The sequence below is a fragment of the Rhinolophus hipposideros genome, assembly GCF_964194185.1.
Source record: "Rhinolophus hipposideros genome assembly, chromosome: 9".
In the NCBI taxonomy this organism is placed as follows: Eukaryota; Metazoa; Chordata; class Mammalia; order Chiroptera; family Rhinolophidae; genus Rhinolophus; species Rhinolophus hipposideros.
The window spans coordinates 65,271,721-65,294,992 of NC_138055.1; the positions used below are offsets into that span (position 1 = coordinate 65,271,721).

A 23,272-nucleotide genomic window follows, 5' to 3' on the forward strand; every position below is an offset into this window, starting at 1 on the left:
CTTCACGGGGCTCTAAGGTGTGGACACTGCGCGCTGGGTTACTTCTCCAGCCACTTTCCCCAGCACAAAGGAAGACGCAATCACCAACTGTTTGGTGGCGGTAGTGACTGAATTACAGTTTGCATTAAAGACACCTTTTGAGTTTCTTTAGGGTTTGTAAGCCCTTCGCGATAGCGTAACCCGCTGACGTCCGGGAAGCCAGCACGCGGATCCTCCCGGAGCCAGAGGGCCAAGGCCAGCTTGAAGGGGCGGTGGGGGCCGGAGAGAAGCAGCGCGGAGGAAACCCCGGGAAGGGCACCGCGCGTGTCCGGCCGCCGCCGCCGCCGCCGCCGCCGCCGCGAAGGCGCGGCAGGCCCCGCCCCTCGGCTCCCCTGGCTCCGCCCCGCGGCCCCGCCCCTTCCCGGGCCTCGTACCCGCGCACCCCGCCCGCGGGCGGAAGCGAGAGCGAGGCTGAACGCCTGACGTCAAGGCGACACCGCCAAACCTCGCCCAGAGTCAGGCGTGTAAACCAGCCGGAGAGGCGGCGGCGGCGGCAGCGGCAGGACCGCCGTGGCGCCGGGACCAGCGACCCGGAGGAAGCGCGAGGCGCGGGGCGACGCTGGCTGCGGGGACTCGGTGACAGCGTGAGAGGTTCGCAGAGTGCGTGCGTGGCCGATGACGGGAGCGGCGGCGGCGGCGGCGGCCGCGCGGGGCGGGGGCCCGGCGCCGGCTCCGAGGGGCGGGTGGGGTGCGGCGCGGGCGGGCGGGCGGGGGCCCCGCGGCGGCGGTGTCGGAGCGCGGCAGGTGGTGCGAGGGGCCGGCGCCGGGCCGGCGAGCGCGCTGCCTCCCGGGCCGGCGGGGGCGAGCTGCCGCCGCCGCCACCACCGCCGCCGCCGCGGGGCCACAGCGCGCTTTGCGGAAGGGGTCAAATGTCTGAAATATGGCGGAGGAAGGGAGAGCCCAGGATCCCCCCCACCACCGCTCCTTTCTGCCCGCGGCCGCCTTCGCCTCCCTCCTTGCCTGTCGCCCCCCGTCCCGGAGCCCCCTCGCTGGCCGCCGCGGTCCTCTTCCTGGTGTGGGTGGAAGTTAGAACGGAAACCAGAAAGTTGTCTTTTGCAAAGACCCAGCTTCCCCCGGCCCCGAGCCGGGGCGAGCCGCGATCGGGGGAAACCACTCCCCGGCGCCCCGCAGGCTCGAGCCCGACGAGGAAAAAGTTTGCCTGAAACGGGGCCGCGTTGCTCCGTTTGTTGAGGGAAGTGGCAGGAGGACGGCCGCGCAGGGAGCCCCACCTAGTCTGGCAGCAGCCGCTGCGTCGGGAGAAGCTGTTAAAGGGGCCTTTCCCCTTCGTCAGCAAGAGGAAATCTTGCACAGGAGGAGAGACAACCCAGGAAGTTTGTACTCTTCTCTTTTTCGCCATCTCGGTTCTGTCCAGTCCTAACACGGACTGTCAGCGCCGTGCATTTTATTTACACCTACCTCCAGTGAGCCGGACCAGCCGATTTCTCTTCTGAAAACACGGAGGGCTTTTGGAGAAAAGATCACCCTCGCGAGTTTAAGCAGATTGGCTTTCCCCTTCGCCTGCCCCCCCCACCCCCATCCTCTTTATTTAGTTTAGAAAACCGTTTTTGCCCTGCTACTCCTGTTTCGTATGAACATCAGCAGTTCTGTATCACAGTAACGGGAAGTCACATTTTTCACGGGGTAGAAAGTTGACACTAAATGAAGATGGTGATTTTAATATTTTAACGTTAATTCGGTCTAATTGGATTTTTGTTTGATCATAGCACGTGATATATATATCGAGTGCTGGTAACTTAAAGCTTCTAACTTGTAAATTCATTAACCGTCTTTTTTTTGTAATTAGAATGCTGTTTGGACTTGCTCAACAAAACCTTATCTTAGCAAGAAGTAACTTAGAAAAAAAGGAAGACGTACATTTAACTTCCAAGTTCGTATCACTCCCAAAAGCTGACTCTTAAGTAGTATTTGAGTCATGATGGAGTCATGGGACTTTTTTAAGGCCCGTAAAGGACTATTTTATTTAGATCATCCAGTCCCACCCTCTCATTTTATGGAGGAGGAAACTGAGGCCTAGAAAAGATAACTAATTAGTGATCCTGCTGACTTTTAGAACAGCAGTCTCTCCTATAATAGGGTCCCTAGAGGAAGAAAGACGACGTTTTTATAGTGAGTTACTTTTACAGAGGGTGATATTCCCATCATACCAGGGAAAAAAGGTGGATACCTTAGTGGAACTGGAAGTTTAGGTACTTTTATTCCCAGGTTTTAGGAGAGGAGATTGATACTCAGGAAATTAAAGTTAAGACACAGAGCCCTCAGTGATCATTTTATTTGAGCCCATCTCTGCACTACACAGTGTTTTTACTTGCATTTCCTAGTTTGGCATTCACAATAAATTGCGAGGCTGCCTTATCTAAGGAATCCCCTAAGTAAATCTTTGAAATACATGTAGGCAGTTTGGTTGGTTTTTTTGTTTTGTTTTTGTTTTTTGGCAGTTTGGTTTTAATGTGCCAGGTACCAGGATACAACTGAGGAGCCCAGTAATAAATTGGCATAATTTTAAAATGTGGTATAGGGCAAGAAAATGAATGTTCTTCGTGTCTTTTGCCTTCCCCTTACCCCATGAAACTCATCTCTCTTCCTGTCTATGACACATATCACTTCCTATCTTCTGTTGTCTTTATATGTATTTTTGTTGCGTATCTATTCCACTAAATTGGGAACTCTAAAGACAGGATGTGTTCTTTGTGTGTCCCAAAGCACTGGCATGGTACCTTGCACATAGACAATCCCAGTTTGTTAAGTGGAAGCACCATGAGGGTAGGAACTTTGTTTCATTCTCCACTGTATTCTTAGTTCCTAGAACCTTGCCTATGTATAGTGTTTAGCATTTAGATTTAGGGATTAACTGTAATGAACATTTAAAGAGAGGGTATTTGAAGTGAACTTTGTATCCCTTCAAAAAGAAACATTTCCACATTGGCTTTGGAATCTATCTTTACTAATCGATTTCCATTTTATCATCAAAACAATCCTTTACTTTAGAATTTCAATATTTTCTCTTAGCTGTATAAAGGGAAGATGAGCACCCATGGTAAGAAGCCACCCACCATGTAAGGAGTGCCTAGTCAAGTGTGATAGAGAATTGATCATAGAAATCATTGATCCACGTACATAAGGATCTTACCAAGTGTAATTGCCAATGTAATTCAGGATTGGTAGAAGGCCTGTTATGCAAAGATTGATACCATGGTAACTAATTATACATGTTGTTATAAAGTCGAGGGGGTGGCCGGTCAGCTCAGTTGGTTATCACATAGTGCAAATAACAAGGTTGCTGGTTCCATCCCCAGATTCCATCCCTAGTGGGCCACTGGGAGCTCCACCCTCCTTAAAAAAAAAAATTAAAGTCTAAGATTTGGTTGAGAAACTGCTCATGTTCAGTTTTGACTTTAATTGTAGGTACTTGATGAATATTTGTTAAAGAAGTGTAATCAGTGGAACTAGACCTGATACAAAGGGAATTTGGCTGATTTTATAAACCTGTCATTTTTCCCCCAGAATGTAGTTTAAATAGGCAATTTTATTATTGAATACCAACTTCTTCCTGATATGCATGGATCATTTTCCTAAAGACTTAAAATAGTGTGTGTGTGTGTGTGTGTGTGTGTGTGTGTGTGTGGCTAAAGAAGGTGGGTATTGATTCGTAGTCTCTAGATTTGACTGGCACCAGGAGTCATTTAGTATTTATGAACTAAATATTAGAAAGCTGTTGTTTCCATTATGGCAATGATGTCTACATGTTCAGTCTAGGAAAACTTGAAAAGATTGATCTTTCTTAAACTTTGTAAGACCATATAAAGTTGTGACTAACTACATGCCTTGATATTTTTCCCCCTACTATCATTTTTGAGGATTCCATGGTCTTAGAGATTAGGCTGATGTTTTTACTGTTAACCTTTTCCAATTGAATTTCTTTTAGAAAAAATTAAGAAACAGACATTTTGGCTGATGTAATGATTCATTGTAACATTGGACAACTTTTCCACTAAACAGGAGTACTGTACCATGACACCCTTGTGCTGAAAGCCTAATGTTTTTCAGTGTTCTTAGATGTTGTGCAGTAGTATTGAAAGGTATTAATTACATTTTGAGGATTTAAGTCTTTTAGTTTATCAGTTCTGTGGAAACCTTATGAACACAATGGAAGCAATAGCTACATACAATGAATTTATCCATTTGCAGTGAAGACTGGCTTGCTAGATAATCTGTTGTACTTTGTTTGAACCTAGTTGAGCACTGGATTCTAAGATCAATATCTGTAGTCATAGAGTTTCTATTTTAAAGAAGAAAGGTTATGAGGAACTTTTGTGCTGCCTTTAAACAATTTAAGTCTCTGTTTTAAATGTACCACCAACAAAAAGAAACAGCATTTCTCCATACATCCTAACACTGGTGTGTTTATTACTGTTAGTCAAATTCACGGTACACAGCAATTGATTATTATTTCAGTAGTGATTCAAAAAGAATTTTTGCTTTGTAGAGGATCAAAAAATTTTAAACTGTTTTCAAGGAACCTTGAAACTTAGAAAAAAAATGTGAAAATTTAGGGGACTGTACCAGGTTTCACAATAATATTTAAATCACTTAATCGAAAGAAAAAGTGTTTGCAACATGAATTACAGAATTTCCATCTGGTTTTTATTATACAGAACAATATTCTAGAGTATTACTATGCTTAAAATTGTTTGCTGGCATATAAGGTGCTCAAGTACTAGAAATGTTACTTTTAAATTAAGAATCTTACTCTAAGCACAGAGAGCAATTATATAATGTTCTGATTTTGAATTTTACATTCAGCTGAATCCTTAAGCTTACTCTTATAGTTACGCAATTTTATAATTTTAGGGTTATGCTACTACATGCGTGTGCGCGTGCACACTGTATCAGTGAGACCCTGTCAATTCAACCAGATTCTGCTCTCATGAGACAGCTTGCTGGGTAATCTTCTCCACTGGGGATTAATTTTTTTTTAACTGTTGTACAAGTAGACTGAATAAAGATGTTAAAGGAAGGGAGCATCTGTTAGAAGCAGTTACAAATAATTTTGATCACTTTAAATTGTTGATTCTTAGAGTCGTCACTTTGACCGCATCACAGATCTTGTTACTGAGTTTCTCAATAGTTGGTTTGAAATTTATTCCAGTAAATACATACTTTTAATAAAATAATTTTTTCTCCTATGTTTAAAACTTAGTATTTCGCTAAGTAACTTTATTTTGAATATATACAATGAACTGCTTGCCCTGTTGGTGGATTACCACTGTCTGTTGCTTTCTTTTTCTTTGTCTTGTGGGAAGGGAAAAAAGATGAAAGAAAATCTGTTTTGTCCATTTAATAGCAGTTTTTGGCAAAAGCTTCTGGAGAGGAAATGGAAACTGTTACATGAAATAAAATTATAATTATCTTCAAAATTTTATCCTTCTCATTAGAATGTATTTTTCAAGTCACTATTCTTAAAAAAAAAAAAAAGGGTGACTTTGTAAAAGTTCTTAGTTAATGGAACTGAGGGTATTTATACAGACTATAAATATAAATTGTTTTCATTTAATAGCTTTTAGGTATCAAAGTGGTATTCATATTACATCCAATTGTTACCTTGTGTTTTAAGGTTGCAGTGAGAGTATTACTATTACTTTGTTATGCTTACATAGTTTTAGCTGCTGCTTCTGAGATTATAAATTATTGTTAAGCTTCTTGGTAACAATAGCAAAACTCAGGAATTCCTCAGGAATCTTGAATTGTGTACTGTACACATAATAAAGAAGGATAAGGATGAGCAGTGTAAATGTATCTGTTATTTTCTCCTGCTCTTGAAATTGTTGAACTGGGATATTGCACTGAATTTGTATTGGTAAGACTGGTTGAGTTTTCAAATATGTTTGTCTTTCTGATTTTCTTGTTAAAGTGTTTAGAATACAGAAAACTATAAAGGAAGAAATTAATATCACTTCTAATTCTACCAGTACAATGAATTTTTAGGCAAAATTTGTACTTCCCTTTCTGAATCTTTCTTACCTCCTTGCTTCTTCAGTGGGAAAGATGACATATACTACTTAGAGTTGTCTAGGATTAAATGGAATATTATACATAAATGTTTATAAAAGAATATACTAATGTAGTATTAGTTCTTGTTTATTATAAAGCTTTTATTTCCCTGTAGCATTGCTACTCCCAGTGGAAGTTGGTTTGATTATTTGATTTTTAAGATTCCCCTTAAGGTATGAATGAAGACTAAGAAAGAATCATTGTGAATGTGAACAGCTTAACACATAAATTGTCTATCTCAGTGGGTTTCAAAGTATGATCCAAGGAATCCTGAAGATTACCTAGACGTTTTCAGAGTCTACAAGTACAAAATTATTTTTACAGAATACTGATAATGTTCTTTGCCTTTTTCACTGTGTTAACATTTGTACCAGTGGTAAGCAGTGGTGGGTAAAACTTCTGGTACCTCAGAACGAATCAGGTCAGAACTCCATACTGTAGTAGTACTCATTATATTCACTGCCATGCACTCACAATTTAAAAAAACAAAATTCCACCTAAATGCACTCGAACAAATCAAATCTCAACTCTTGTACACATCATTTTAATATACTGTGACACATGGGAATTATGCTTTAAACACTTTTTGCTGCCATACTAAAGTCATGGTTGTCTCTAGGGAAAGCATTTTGTGTGATTATTTGAGTTGCAAATTGGACTAGCCACTATTTTCGTGAACACCATTTTTATTTGTTAGGGTATGGTTATTTGACTTGGGTATTAGGCTAACATTTTTCTGAAAAACAAAGTGAGCCTGTTGCTGTAAGGAAAAAAATGACAGTATTTTATGGTCAATGATAAAGTTCTTTTTGGAAATACTTGTATCAGCCACTGTGCTCTTGACAGCTTCCCAGTATTTATAAGATTTTTCTGATGATATGGTGATGTTCATGAAAATGTTTGTGTGTTTTTTAATAGTATGTGATGAAATGTGTCAGTATTCGAAGATCTGTATAACTCTGAACCAGTATTTTCCAAGTGACCAATGTGTGATATTACAAAATCATGCTTGGTAAGAAATCCTTCCCAAGTTCTAGCTAGACCATAATGTTACAGAGATCATTTTGACAAGGTTTTTCATTCCAGTATACCGCAATCAATTGTCGAGTTTTGGTGTAGTATTAAAGGAGAATATACACATTTATAAAAAAAGCCCATCGAAAATATTCCTGCTGTCTGTCTGGTTATCAGTCACTTTTTCTCTTTGTATTATTCATTTCTCCATGCTTTGCTCTGTTTAACATCATTTTTGTGAGGCAGTGTTTTCAGGTGCTTTATCTTGAAATCTGTTATTAACATAGAATCATTTTAGGTTTAATTTCTTTGCAGTCTTTGAGTAGTCCATTCAACTTTTAATCACAGTAATTGTTATTTTTTTCAGCCTATTTTTGGTTTTAATACTTTTGTACACCTGATTATTCATCTATAGATAGATTACATGTGTATCCAAGTTTTGGCATAACCTTAAAAGAGCAGATTTTTTTAATAGTTGACTTTCACAATTTTAGGGTATGTGGTAGCTTTCCTATAGTGAAGCTATGGACTTTTTTTTTTCCCATATCAAGTTTAATAATGTCTTCTTGACCTGAGAATTTGGTGTGTTGTCTCCCTTCAGTAGATACTTTTCCAAAACAAATGTTACTTGGTAATGTTATTACCTTCCCAGAGAAAGCTGTTCCTTTTTCATGTTTGTTCAAGAACAGTTGTAGCAATCCTTGTTAAACAACTGTTTTTCTAAACCTCATGTCATAGGACAGCTCCAAATTTTTAAGGGTTTTTAAGCTAACCTGCATTCAGTTCAAGTAGTAATAAGTTTCAGATTATGAAAGAAATAAAAAAGATAAATTATAATTTATACTGTACTCAGTTCCTTGGAAATTTAGGTGTCATTTACTTCCCTAGAGATAATAAAAATTGGTGTGTTCTGTGAAGAAAGAGGGTATTGAGTCTGAGCACCACTATTTAAAAGAACAGGGTTGACTCTAGAGGAAGAGACGGGGATATGGAGTAGGTTAGACAGGAATAAGGTGTAAAAATTCTAACTTCAGGGTAGCTTCAGGGATTAGGCATCATAGAACTCCTGCCTAGTGGAGCTAATACCACAATAAGGGAGGAAATTTAATAAGAAGCTTTAATTCTCTATAAAGTAATTAACTGGTCAGCTGTTCTGGCCCTTCTGAATTAGGGAACATACTGAGATGTTTTTTGTCCAGGATATCCAAATTAGTCACAAGGTTGCCCCTGGCTGTTGCTTATGCGGTTTTAGTTACTAGTTTAAGGGGGGGAAGGGCTGTCTATTTCAGGTTTTTGTTTTGTTTTTAACTTTTTATTGGGGAATATTGGGAAACAGTGTGTTTCTCCAGCACCCATCAGCTCCAAGTTAAGTCCTTGTCCTTCAGTCTAGTGGGGGGCGCAGCTCAGCTCTAAGTCCAGTCACTGTTTTCAATCTTTAGTTGCAGAGGACGCAGCCCACCATCCCATCCCATGCGGGAATTGAACCGGCAACCTTGTTGAGAGCTCACTCTGACCAACTGAGCCATCCGCCGCCCCTCCGGAAGCTCAGGGGCAGCTCGTTGTCTTCAATCTAGTTGTGGAGGGCGCAGCTCACTGGCCCATGTGGGAATCGAACCGGTAACCGGTTGTTCAGAGTTCACGTTCCAACCAGCTGAGCCATCCGGTGACCCCCCCCATTTTAGGTTTTTTATACTTAAGCTTTTTTTCTCTTTCGAAAGCCCTGTCACCTTACTTCATCATCCTTCGACAAAGAGAAGACAGAATTTGTAAGCTTTTAAAGACAGAAAGGCATTCATAACATTTTTCTATTGTTCACATGACAATAGTGGTGATGGTGTTAATAGGCAATGAAGAGGTGGAAGAGCAGGAAGTAGAGCAGAAAGGAGTGAGGATGGTGAGTAAGAGCTTCTCTTTCTAATGAGCCAGGCCACTGTGACCGCTGTTCGCTCGCTTTCGAGTTCTGGTTTGAGCAGGATGATGAACCCCCCTTTGAAAAGCACTTGTGATACTGTGGTGACAGAGCGTGTCCTCCACGTGTACAGGGTAAATTGACGTTACCATCTAGGAGAGATTGTGGTGGTGCTCAAGTAAATGTTTCATCACCAAGTTTCAGCACTGACTTGAGAGTGCTTTGGCTCTTTTCACTCCCCAGCAAGCCCTTAGTGCACTTTTCTCTGAACTTACAGCTGACACTTAGTTCATTTTACTCTTAAGTTTTAGCTGATTCCTTTGAGCATGAGGGATACATCTGAAAAATTAGGTGCTAATTTTGAGGCATTGCTAGACCTTTGATTCTACCTATTGTCTTCAATAGTATGATTTGTTTTGTGGTGATAACTTTGACCTGGGTGCCCTGGGCTTCAGTTCTCTGTCTGCTACTGGCCTTGGAACCTTGAACAAGTTAACTCCTCTCTTAGAATTTCATGTAGGAATAGTTTGATTGAATGTCTATGAAGTTCCTTTTGAGCTTTAAAATCTTAGGTTTCTGTGTTACTGCCCTTGTTTGAGCCAGTCATCTCTTTTCTGGACTCCTGCAGGAGCTTCCTAGCTGGTTTCCCTTCTTGTCGTCCTTCCTCTACCTCAGCCTCCACCCAGAAGACAAAGTCATCTTTTAAAAATGTAAATCAGATCACGTAACACCCTCCAGTCCCAATTTTCTCCTCAGTGACTTAAAATAAAAACCAGATTTCATTTCTGGCTTACTATTTCATATGTTTAGTTCCTTTCACTAAACTCTAGCTGTACTGGACTTCTTTTTTTTCTTAATTAAAATATAGTTGACACAATACTGGACTTTCTGATCTTGACCCAACAAGCCCTTTATCACCTTTTGAGTTTTCGTGCTTACAGCTGCTTTCTGCCTATCATGATCTTTCCCCAGCTGTCTGCAGTTCTGCCTCAGTCTCAACATTAGATTTCAGTCAGCTCAGATGTCGTATGTACAGTTTTTCCTGCTCGCCTTGTATAAAGGAGCATCCTCTCTTCATTTAAGTGTTATTATGTCAGTTTTCAACCGTAATTCCTCGTTGGTTAGGGCATCGGTCTCTTGAGGACTCATTCATCTGACTTCATGTTATCTAAAGCTAATTGTTCTAAGTTACGTGTGTTACTAGGATTAAATGGAGTAATTATGCACAGAAGGTTCTTAACACAGACATGAAAAGTTAATCAATGTGTAATGTGAATAGCTGTTCAAAATAATACCCAGATGAGTGGTACCGATGAGTGCTTGTAGAGTCAGAGGGAGAAGTAAAAACTATTAGGCTCTGGTAGTCTAGGAAGTAGTCTAGGAAGACATTAAAAATGAGGTGGAATTTGTGCATGGTATTAAAGTGGTTTGTAAGTTTTAGACTAAGTGAATCCAGGTAGGCAGCAATACAGAAATTAGAAAGTGCAAAGTATGTTCAAAGGAGTGTTTTCTTGTAGTAGATGTTTGTGAAATAGATTATAGGTTCACAACCCCTCGCCTACAACCCTTGGTGCCAGGGATTTTGGAATTCAGAATTTGGGGGAAAGATTTGTTTTGAATTTTAGTACAAGTAATCAAGACTTAATATTTCTAAAGTGAAACATGAATAGTCACACTAAATAGGATAAATAAAAACTATGAATAGCCACACATGAGTGTATAGGTGAAGTTTCGCTGTGTAAAAAATTTATATCAGGTCAGGTTTTGTCACCAAATTAGTTGAGAAATTTGCAGATTTCAGAGATTTTAGGATTTCAGAATTTCTGTGAGGTCTGAAACCATGACTTTGTGTCTTTGGGAAGGACACCAGGGCCTGCAAAATGTTACTGTAAAGCAATTAGTTTAGAAACAGTCTCTACCAAGGAATTCTTGTTAGCACTGACAGTGGAATGCGCTGCTGCGGGTAATGAGTCTTAAGGGTATGGGAGAACCGCCTCGTTTCTGTTCCGGTCCAGTGAAATGTTTGGATTCATCTGTGTATACTGGTACCTGAAAGAATAGCAAGTGTTAAAAAAAAAGTTGAATGATTGAGAGCTCATATTTTAGCGACAATTTCTTCTTGATAGATTTGTAAAGCCTTATAAGATATCGTGCAGTTTTTCTCCCAGTTAATAAGGTTTTAAGAATTATATAGTACATTTAATTGTGAGGTGAGAGTACAATATAAGATTAGAATAGGAATATTGTTTTTAAATTTTTGATGAAATCCCTTGGTATTGAGAAGAAAAGAAATAACTATCTGAAGATGCTACTTTGGAACTCAGAATTGATTCTAAGAAGTGCTGCCCACTTTTCAATGTTTTTTCCATATACTCTTATTCTAGCAGCCTAATTCATACTCAGACTTCAGTTCTCATTGCCGTTTCCCATCCATTTGGTATATATTAATGTCCAAGGACACAAACATGTATGTGCTGTTTTAGTGTTTTTTTGGATACCTCATAGAATTGCAAAGACCGGTATGTTTCAAAGCCACTGTTTTTAAAAAGGTGCTTACTTGCAAAACAATTATTGTGTAAATGGAGTAATGTGTGGGAGAGCCAAAATGTAAGTATTCCTTATGGCTTCCAAAATGTGGCATATTTTTTATTTTTCTAAGTGGCTTTTATTTTACTGGATACTAAGGGCATCTTTGAATAAACTGGAGGGTAGAATATAAAAGGAGGAAATGTTAAAACAGTCAAAAAGTCAAAAACAACTTCATAAAACAATAGTTGCACAAGCCAGTGAGGACATTAAGCAGCTAAATGGCTGTTTAGATTGAGATATTAAAATTATGGGAAGTACCACTGCTTCAACTGTTTTTTGTTAGTTGGTTAATTTTTCTCCTCTGAACTTTTGGCAGGTTTACTAGGGAATTTTCCATCAGGAATGTCCTGGTCTTGAAATTTTATTTAGAATGTAATGTGGTCATGCAAATGATGAACTCAGTTCTAAAATCATTGTGATTATTATTATGGTTTCAAAGGTATTTGGGGGCAGTCGTATTAAGCTTCGTCATTTAATCCTGGTTAGGTTAACAGTAAAATTAAAAATTTTATAAGCGTTTATTCCTTCTCTCATGGAATACTCTAATTCTGTTTATTTCTGAATTTAGCCTTGTGTTGAAACAGACAATAAAATTGTGTTTTTAAAAATGTTCTCCCATCTTTGTGGAAGATGGTATGTTGTAATATCTGAGTATTTACATTAAAAGAAATGTTTGTGGCGTTCTTCCATTTATGAAAATGGGTGTGGTTTGTTCTGGAATCCTTACCCTTAACTTGAATTCTAATTAATCTGCTAGTACAAAAGTGCCTCACCTCTGATTTCTTATACGTCTGCCTCTACAGCTCATAAACTGTACTTTATATAGTATAGTATTTGCTTGAAGTACATGAAAACAAATATTTTCCCTAACTAATAATGGAGCTACCTCTGTGGTTGATGTGGTTGTCTCGTGCTGCAACCTGTCCTTAGGAAACATTACTGAGCACCTTTAGTGTTTGTGTTAAATTCTGGAATCACAAGTTCAGGAGACATGGAGAAGATGTGCTTCAGCTAGGAACACAGAAAAACATCTAGTTAGCCTTCTTACCCCCAATAATGGTTTTCCCTTTGGAGTGGTGGTGTGGTTTTTTTTTTTCTGTGATTATGAAAGCTAACACATTAAGAATAGGTTATTTAACTTACTGAAGAATCTGATTTCTGGAGACCTGAGAAACAACAGATACTCTTCTTTTCTGTACTGAATTGGGAAACTTTTATTTGGAGACAAAAAGATGAATAAGATGGTCTCTGGTGGGCCCTGACCTGTTTTTGGTAGGGGTATTAGGTCTTAGGGTCTTAAGGAGGAAGGAAGATGTCATCATAATCTCCAGAGGTGCTTTTTAAAAGTTACACACGCAAAATCCCTACTATAATGAGAGATGTTAATGATGACCACTGTTTTCTTCATCTCATCATTTAACTATCCTAGACTTCTGGGTTTTCACATTTAAATTGATCTGACCTTGAGAACCTCCCCTGCCACCATTCCTAACAGTGACTTTGTTTTGCCACCTCTTCAAGTATGCCATGCGTGGTTCCTTCCTGTCAGGCTAGGGTGTGGCCCACATGAGCCAAAGTACATCTGACAGAAACATAACATCCGACTAAAAATGTCTTATATACATGTACAGATGTGTGTGTGTTCACATTTATCTTTAGAGACTCAGTGTCTGAAAAGACATAGTCCTAAATGAGTCTTGGCAGACAGCCTTGCTTTATAAAAATGAAAATGCCAGGTACTAGCTCTCCCAGTTTCCCTTGCATCTAAGGTGCAAGTACTTGACATAGGCCTGGCCAAACAAAAAAGGATTTTTCTAAAATAATCTGAAGGGAAACTCTGCAGAGCCCCAATGGCATGAATGCTTTAATGTTAGACTATTTATTATGTTAACTACTTCCAGAATCAAATATTCCAGATTTAATAGATCAGATCAGATTTAGCTTTGTATACAAAAACATACTGTACCCAAGATGTCCTTTTCAATTTTATCTATAAAGCTTGATGGAGTTGTTAGGGGTTTACCTTGTTGCCACAGGTTCCCCTAATAACACTGTTTCATCATCCTCGAGAATGGCCTTAAGTAAATCTGTGGAATGTTGTAAAAATGAGCAACATCAGCTATGCTGGAACCAAAATCATTGTTTTTTGGTTGACAGTGTTGAAGCATTCCGGTGGACTATTTACAGTGATTCTTTTCAGGTTTTGTGCAGGGGTTTCTCGCATATTATTTTGCAACTAATTAATTCATCTTTGTAAAATGCACACAGTAGTGCTAACCATTTATAATAAAGTATTCTACAGCAGTTTTCAAATTATTTTTCAGAGTTGCAATCCTGTTTCTCCTTCCCCTAAACAGTAGACATTGATAATTGAAAACTGTGCTCTTTCCCTTTGAGTCCAGAGTTGATCTCAGAATCATTCTTAACTTGGCGCTCCAAGTAGCTGTTCATATTTTGAGTTTGGTGTTTGAGCTAGTACCCATTGGCCACCAGTGAATTAATGGACAAGATCTATTCTTAACTCTTCCAGGCTTCAACCTGTAGGGTAAATTTTTTTCCTGTGAAGGGCCAGACAATAAATATTTTAGACTTTGTAGACCGAACAGTCTTAGTCACAACCACTCAACTCTGCCATTGTATTGTGAGTAACCATAGACAATATGCAGTTGCTTGGCTGTGTTTCAACAAAACTTTATTTACAGAAAAGTTGGCAGCTGATGAATTTGGCCTGAGGGTTAGAGTTTGCCAACCACAGGGCAAGAAATGGTTTTGATTCATTCAACAAATAATTGCCTTCTATATGCCCGGCACTACGTTAAGTGTGATTATGCAGCAGTTAGCATTAAAGATAGACCCCTGGCCATGAGGTATTTAACTGAGTATTTTTTATGCCCAGGAGCAGGTCCAAAGCAGATTTTTGAGAAAAAATATGGCCTGCCCCATACATCTGCCTCATTTGTCAATACAAGTGAGATCTTAGGCAAATACCTAAGTGCCATGTTCTGTGCTGGTAGTACTAATTAACTAAAAGGAATCTCAGTATGCTTTAGCTATCAGATGCTGGGGTATCAAAGTTAACATCCTGTTATTAAAAATAAGGAGCCTGAGAATTGTGCATCGGGTATCTACTGCCTACACATAGTAGGTACTTACTGCCTACACATAATAGGCACTTAATATTCATATAGTGTCGTAGAATAAAGCTGAAATTGAGTTATCTTAACTGTCTGTGTCATTCTCTTTCAGTTTCTTTCAAGTATATGCAGTGTTTATTTTCTCTGATCTCTTAATTTTGGTTTTCATCATCTTACAGGTTTTTGTTGTAAGCCAATTCATACATTTACAAGTAGGCAGCATATTAATCATTTTAATAAAATGCTAAACATTTCTAGTTGTATTGTCCAGACTTCTGTTAGAACTCCTTTTACTCATATAAAAAGTACCTTTAGTTTTCTTAGTATCGGTATGTCCAATACCAGAATGTCCTGAACGGTTGCTTACAAAATACGTCAAGGCTCTGACCAGTACTCAGAGGTCTCTGTTATCTTAACTGGAGACTGTCTTGCTGTTTTTATTTTCCACGTCCTTCACGTACGGAGATCCAGTCAGACTGGGCTTTCCATTGTAGTCTAAACACATTCCTACATTTTGCTGCCTTCTGGACCTGTGCTCTCAGTTTTCCTTTCTCTGGTATATTCCTATTGACATGCTGTAATTTTTATTCATTTGATACCTTCATAAATCTGTTCCTGACCTCTCTTCTTCTGAATTCCCGTAGTATTTCTCATGTTTTCTGTATTTTTATTTCTCATATTTCCTACAGCTCTAAGCTTCTTGAGAGGAAGTATGTTTTGCTCAGTTTTGTCACCTTCATGATGACTTGCACTTAATGCGTATTCAAATACTAAGTCGATGAAAGCTGTACTTTTCTAATTAAGCAAGTGTTTCTTCATGATAAATGTCCTTGGACTTTTATCCAAATAAGAAAATTCACGTCAAACTACATTGTACATTGTAAAGGCTATACAGATGTTGTCTGTTACCATAAACACTCAAACTTGGCTCTTCTGCCAAGCACTGCACACAGTTTAGTTTTTAATTTCCATGTTTTATTTTAGAGAAGAGTGTGATTCTGTTGTGAAAAGATAAGTTGTGTAGGACCCCAAAATGTTTGCAAGACATTTTCCAAGCTTTCACAGTTCCACATCTTTAAGATTATGAAACATGAGAGGAAGCAAATTCCTATCAAGATATATTCACCTAAGATGACCAACCATCTCGGTTTGCTCAGAACTGAGGATTTCCTGGGACCCAGGCTTGTCAGTGCTAAAACCAGGACTGTTGGCCACCCACACTCCAATTAACGACATTGCCATCTTCTTTGCGTATCACTGTGTTGGCAGAGTTTCAAGGAAGTATAAGTAATGCCTGGTAATTAGGTGATTGATTCTATGGGAGACGGGTGTTGGGGGCACTTGGGTTTTTATTAAGTTTCCTGATACTACTGATTTTGGACATTCTTTAATGTTCAAATTAAAATACAAAAATGCAGTTGATTAATTCATCCATTTAGGGATATATTTGTTTATGACATATCAGGGTGGGCATATCAGAAGCTGGTGCTGCTCAAATTTTTAATTAAAATTTCATAATCTGTCAGATGATTAATGCTTTATTTAAATGTGCTTTATTAGCTATAGCAAAGTGAGGCAGCCTGAAATTTTCCTTGTTTCCCTTTCAAGTGGTTTAAGCTTTGGTCATAGATTTCGCAGAGACTTTGTGTTCAAAGAAATGTTGAGGACGGCCTTGTCATTCCTTTGCGGGAATTGGCATTTGTATGTGTTCATGTTACGTAAGTCAGAGAACTCCATTTGAGATCTCTCTAATAGCAGGTATGTAACTTAAAGTAGTTACTAAAAATTCTTGCAAATTTTATAAGCAGTGAAACCATAGTGGGACATGAACTATTCTGGGACATGCATTGTGCCTGATGGTATTGTTGGAAAAGAGCCATTAAAAATAGTGGTACTTTATACCAAGAAGGACATTAAAGACCTGGTTCTTCCCCTCCTCCTCCCCCCTCCGCCTTTCTGGTTCCTGCCATTTTGTAATGATTTTAATGTACCTCCTGGGGCTATGTGGAATAAGTGTCCTTAATTTGATTAATCTTTTGGCTAAAATATGCTCTTCTGGGATGCTTTCTTCGGTGGTTATTCTTTCGTTATTTTCTTGTTTTAAGAATGGAAGAGAGTGCTTTTGATGTTATTTTAGCTTTTTATGGGTTTTTGTTGTTATTGTTGTTGTTTTGTGCCAGCTTCTGGGACTTGCTTTATATCATGGACCACATTGTTATAGAAAACTTACATGTGCCCTTAAAGCAAATGTATCCAACATTATATTCCTGTAGAGAAATGTAAAGATAAGATTTGGTTAATGAGAAAACAAGAAAATGTGAAAATTTAAAGTTGAAAAAGAACAGGTGTCCTTTTCATTAGAAAAGGGGGAATCTATCTGTACTTCTTTAGTTATATTAGTAGAGTCATTTGGATTGATTTGTAGTAGATACATTTCGGTTTTTTTACACTAGACTTTAAAAGAATGTAAATACTGGCATTGGTGTCACCATAGTTGTAATATCTGTTTTTTCCTAGAGAAATCAGAAATGGGATGTAAAATGCTACTCTTACTTTTTACAAAAGGCTTCAGATAAAGGAAGAGGAGCAAGTCCACTGTGGGCAAATGATCTTTATGTCTTACGGTTTATTGTACAATACAAGCTAGTCACTGAGGGTTTTACACTTGGGAAACTCATTAAGCCTAGAAAGGTTTTTGGTTTTGTACAATATTTTTTCTGTTCATATTTCTGTCTCATAAACTGGGAAAAGAGCCCATCAAAGTTCATTTGAGGTAGCCTTACAACTTAAACTATAAAACCTTAAAATTGAGATTTGTAATCATCTAAATAAATTATATATTTCAAATTAATAAGCTAGAAATAGTGAGTGAAACAAATTACACATGTGCATTTAAATCTCACTAAACAAATCAATATTCTGTGCCTGAAGCCTTTTGAATACAGGCAGTGAGTAAGCATCTTCCTTCTAATTCCTTGAAGAATTAGAAAATGCTACTGCCATGTCCATACTATTGTCAGTTTTTACCCCGCTGCCTTTGAGACCTGTTCAAAAGATAACAGATACCTAAACCAAGTCTGTGCCTCTTACGCTCCCTATCTGTTCCCTATTAATCTGTTGATGTTGCTGCATCTTACTTTTCTGTCCATACCCACCTAGTCAGCCACCTTGTTCTCTTGATTAGGACTTATTCATTTCTCAAATATACCTTCTCTTTATTCCTTTTTTCACTGCTCTCCTACTTCAGTTATCATCTCTCACCCATAGTAAACTTTTACTAAATTCCCAGAATTCAGAAAACTAGTACTCAATTTCTGTGATCTTGCTAAAACAGATATGTTTATATCACTTCCCAACTTGCAAATCCTTTGTCTCTTAGTTTCTTACAGAAAACACGTCAAACTCCTAAGCAAAGAGAGTCTCCTTCCCTTTCACCTACCTCCACTGCCGTGCACCCATGCTGTGATGGATTCTCTCACGCTAATCCTTTCCCCCAGAATACATCTCTCAGTGAACTCCCTGATTCCTTTAAAATATCCGCTGGTCTGGTTTAAATATTCACTTAGACAAGAAGCCTTGTCTTATGTATCCTTACAGGCAGAAAATTCTCTCCTGTGTCTTTTGGCACTTTGTTCTGCAGACCCTGCTTGATTGTAAACTAACAAAGTACACACACCATAAACATTTTAAAGTTCTAAACTAACAAAGCATCTTCTGGGGTATAAAGGCCACTAAAATATAGTTGTCATAATTGTTTTCCCCCCAAATTTCTGGGATGCCCTATGTCTTTGTCTTCACAACTAAAACTAACATGTCTAATCTGGTCATTGAAATTCAAGTGTATAATAAATTAATGTTTTCCCTTCATATTTGCCTCCTGTATCCCCCTTTTCTCATGTGAAAAATAATGAGAACCCTTGTAAAGTAATGGAGTAGAGAGAATGAAATTGATTTCAGAGACACCAAGGCAGAATGGATCAGACATGGTAATGGGGTGAAGAAGAGAGAAGAATCAGTGACGACTCCCCCAGCTATACAGTTTCGTATAGTACAGTACTGTAGAGTCTGGTCTAGTCTGCTTTTGAAGTCCTTTGGGTGCTTCACATTTTAAGCACTGTAAATAGATAGGTGGGATTTTTTTTTTTAATAGCAAGTAACATTTACTGACTGCTTATTACATGCTCTGGTGTTAAACATTTTGCATAGGATAAGTCATTTCATTTGAATCTTAAAATTTTTAAGCAGTAGGTACTGTTATTCCCATTTTCAGATGAGGAAATGAGACACAGATTAAATGACATGACAAGATTCACTTACTAAATTGTGTTAGAACTGGCATTCTAACCCAGGGAATCAGATCTAAAGCTTGTGCTTGTAACTGTTGTTATCTTTTTGTTATTTTTTCAATTTAAAATATAAGGCCTCTGAGTGTCGGATTCTAAGACACATAGCAAGTAATAAAGTTAAGGACCATGCCCAGGTTACGGAAATGATGTTTGGAGACACAGCCGATCTTTGAGTCACTATGTATGCCTGTAGAGTTTGCAGCTACATCTGACAAGAGGAAAAAAAGGACAATTTTTAGGTTCTGTCCAAAGAAGTCTTGGGAGCAGGGGAGAGTTCTACACAAATCCAACCTATTGGGAGGGATCTGGTAGAAACTAATAAGGTGATGTTGAGCCCGCATTATTTCCTCTTGCCTGCTTTTGAAGCGTTGTTGGAATCGCCTTTTTTTAAGTCACTGACCGACCTTGCGCACATATTGACTTGGCTAAGAAATTGGTTCTGCATTTGTCAGATTACTGATAAATTGTTATACTCTGCAAGATTGTTAATATAATCTTTCAGAGATGTGAACAAGTACTGAACTGAAAGGTAACTACAGTAATAACTCCAATAATAAAACTGAAAATCGTGACCTTCAATTGCATGTCATAGTACTTGTTGGAATAAGCTGTATTTACTGGCAATACAAATCCATGAAAAGGACCAGGGAAGAATTTTTTCTTACTTGAGTTATTATAAATATGATCAGAATAGAGAAAATGCAACATTTTGATAGTCTACAAATTCTATGCTTGACTAGATGTAGAAGTTCACAGCTACTTTTCGCAGCAGAATATAGGACAGGAAACATTTCCCTCTTGTCTTATGAGAGGGGCAGACAACTTAGAAAGCAAATATGGTAAGCCATGTTCATTTTAACTGCTTTCTGTTTATTTTGTAGTTCCATGTTAGAAGTTTTATTTTTAAAGGAGGGTATGAGAGGCAGTGTTTAGACTTATTTCTTCCTCCAAAAATAATTTTTAAATTATTTTTTGCTCAGAAGTTTTGAATCCTGTCATTGTGTCCAACAGATTATTACCAAGTTCTTCTGACATTTGAATTAGTTAATTTTATTTGGAGTGAGAAGAGACCACAGCAATTCTCTTTAGCTGCTGAAGTAGTACTTTGGGAGTTAGAGGCTGAAAGGAGAAATCAAATTATCTCTTCCAGAAAGTGTTCAATGGGGTAGTCACTTTAACTTCAGTGAAGTATTTTTACTTAGCCCTTTATTTATAATTTAAGATGAAAGAATATCAAACTGGTTGGTGGGGGTGTTGTAGCTTAAGGATAGGAGACTTAAGGATAGGAGAATTGCTTGAGTTACCAATGTTTTGGGAAAGTTTAGTTTAACTACAGCTATTTGGGAACCTTTTGACATAATATTTCAATGGAAAGGAATTGTGATTTTAAATGTCCCTTATCACTTTTCAAGGGTTTGATTCTTATCATAATGTACTTGTTACATTTATTAATAAGTTTAAAGAATAAATCAGATTATGAGGTTCAGAGTCAGTGTCTCTGGAACCTAAAAATGGATGGTTTTAACACTATTCCTGCTGTAGAGCATTCCTACAGGTATATAGATATTTACCTTTTCACTTTTTATATTTTCCCAATCTTAATCACCATAACTAATATGTGTCTCCTAGATAACCAATCTCTTCATTTGGGGTGAATATCCTCCTGTATAGAATTAGCAAAGCAATCACTGAGCAGCATTTTATATATATTGCATAACAGTACCTCGTAAGACCAAACTACATTTAGATTCCTCCAGAAATCTCATTTAGGCCCCTGTTAGCAGAGGAAGAGGGGACAGTGAAGCCATGAGCTCTCCAGTGAATCCTAGACAAATCTCTATGACTCTCTCAATTCCAAATTTAACTTCAGCCACAAACTAATTGTCACATGACACCACCAAAGATGATGACTTTAAAATACTAAGCAGAACAAAGCCTATTGGTAGAGCCTTTTGTTGAAAACAGATTTTATGTCAGTCCATTGAAAAAGGGCTCCAAAGAATGAAGCAACCTTGTAAATTAGATTGATGAAAGTACCCAAGAATTTTGCAAGAAATACAGCAAAGTATAAGAGCTACGGGACGGGCCGTTGGCTCAGGCGGTTAAAGCTCCATGCTCCTAACTCCGAAGGCTGCCGGTTCGATTCCCACATGGGCCAGTGGGCTCTCAACCACAAGGCTGCCAGTTCAACTCCTCGAGTCCCGCAAGGGATGGTGGGCAGCTCCCCCTGCAATTAAGATTGAACACGGCACCTTGAGCTGAGCTGCCTCCCGGATGGCTCAGTTGGTTGGAGAGCGTCCTCTCAACCACAAGGTTGCCGGTTTGACTGCCACAAGGGATGGTGGGCTGTGCCCCCTGCAAGTAGGAACAGCAACTGGACCTGGAGCTGAGCTGCGCCCTCCACAACTAAGACTGAAAGGACAACTGGAAGCTGAACAGCACCCCCCACAACTAAGATTGAAAAGGACAACAACTTGACTTGGAAAAAAGGGCTGGAAGTACACACTGTTCCCCAATAAAGTCCTGTTCCCCTTCCCCGATAAAATCTTTAAAAAAAAAATAAGAGCTATCAGTTATTTTGATTGATTGAGAGTTGGTTGTAGTCACACAGTTTTTAGGGGATCTATATAAGTAACTAAAATTAGAATCTTTAAATGTAAATGACATATAATACCTAAAATTACCCCCAAAAATTTAATTCAAAGATATGTAGCAGAAATATTTATGCGTTTGAAAAATCAGTCTCGAAAATGCTTCTAGTTTTTAACAATAGTGGAATTTTCAGTGTTTTGATAGTTCTTTACAAATTTAATTGGTTTTCTTCACCTCTAATCTTAGATTGTTGGAGAAGCAATGTGAATCATGCTTCATATTTATAATTGTGTAGGTGCCTGCTTGTTGTAGAAGTTGCACTTTCTTGCTGATGGAGTATAAGTGAGAAGTGGCACTATTGATAACACTCCTAAATTTATTTTGCATATGTGCTTTGTTCTTGCCTATTTAATCACCCGAAGAAAATGGGGGTCTGGGAGTCCCTCATTAATTAATAAGTTAGTATAATTGGTGAGTTCATAGATTAAAGCTTGGTTCAAGTAATGCTGTATTTGCAAATTAAAATATAGACATACTATTGTTAATTAGCAGATGACTTCCAAAATGCATCAGGTTTTTACAAATAAATGCCATTGTTTACAAGGAATACCATGAAAGAGAGTGTATATAAACCAACAAAATCCCATCACCTGGACTGGACATTCAAACTAGGATGTTTTACAGTTGACCAATAGCACCATAATTTGGGGCAAAATATTTAATCAAGATATCCCCCATTGCTAACAAATCTTCATTTAACACTTTCTGATAGTGTTGCCTGAACTTCTTGAAGGTTGTTAATGGGTTGTTTTTTTTTTTTTTTTAACTTTTATTTATTTTGAGTGTGTTTTTCCAGGACCCATCAGCTCCAAGTCAAGCACTAGTTTCAGTCTAGTTGTGGAGGGTGCAGCCCACAGTGGCCCATGTGGGGATCGAACCAGAAATCTTGTTGTTTGTTAAAAGCACCGCACTCTAACCAGCTGAGCTAACTGGCCGCTCTGAAGGTCGTTAAAATTTCTTTGAGTGTCAGTTTTTTAGTTGATTATAAAATAGTTTTAATTGTTCTTCCCATGTCTTTAAATAGCAGCTCATAGCAATAATATCTAATAGTCAGAACTCTGTTAATAATTTCTAATATCAGGTACTATTACTTTGTATCATTTGTGGGGGGGCTTTAATCCTTCTTTTCTACTGATGGTAGTAAGATACAACAAACCAGCAGACTTCTCAGAATACACAGTTGTTTACTTGTAGCATGCCTGTTAAAGTACTTAGAACTTAAATCTTTTGCCACCCATTTTTTGTTTCTAAATAGACTTTTTAGGCATGCTAATTAATGTAAAGACAACTACTGCTTTGATGTAAGGAATGTTTAAAATGTAAAATTTACGTTGTTTATTTTTTCTATAAAGCACTTAAAGTAATGTTTAATTTTGTGATTTTCAATAGTTAAGTATCTTAGCTCTTTTTGAGAAGCATACTAGTTATTAAGGTTAAAAATAGTATTAAAGGAATTTTAATTAGTTCTTCTAAGTTTGCCTATTTTCTTTAAACGTTCTGTACTATATTATTTATCTAAT

General features: G+C 38.4%; 1 protein-coding gene across 2 annotated transcripts in view; it reads left to right on the forward strand.

Moving 5' to 3' along the window:
- The first annotated feature begins 402 nt into the window (after positions 1-402).
- The window catches only part of RAP1B (RAP1B, member of RAS oncogene family), a 39,707-nt gene continuing 16,837 nt past the window's right edge, over positions 403-23,272 (forward strand). The window contains exon 1 of one of the 2 annotated variants that reach the window (XM_081060823.1): positions 403-630. The gene's annotated coding sequence lies outside the window, so the exon portion shown is untranslated. Of the gene's footprint in view, positions 640-23,272 lie in introns of both variants that reach the window. The other variant, XM_081060824.1, reaches the window with a different exon arrangement.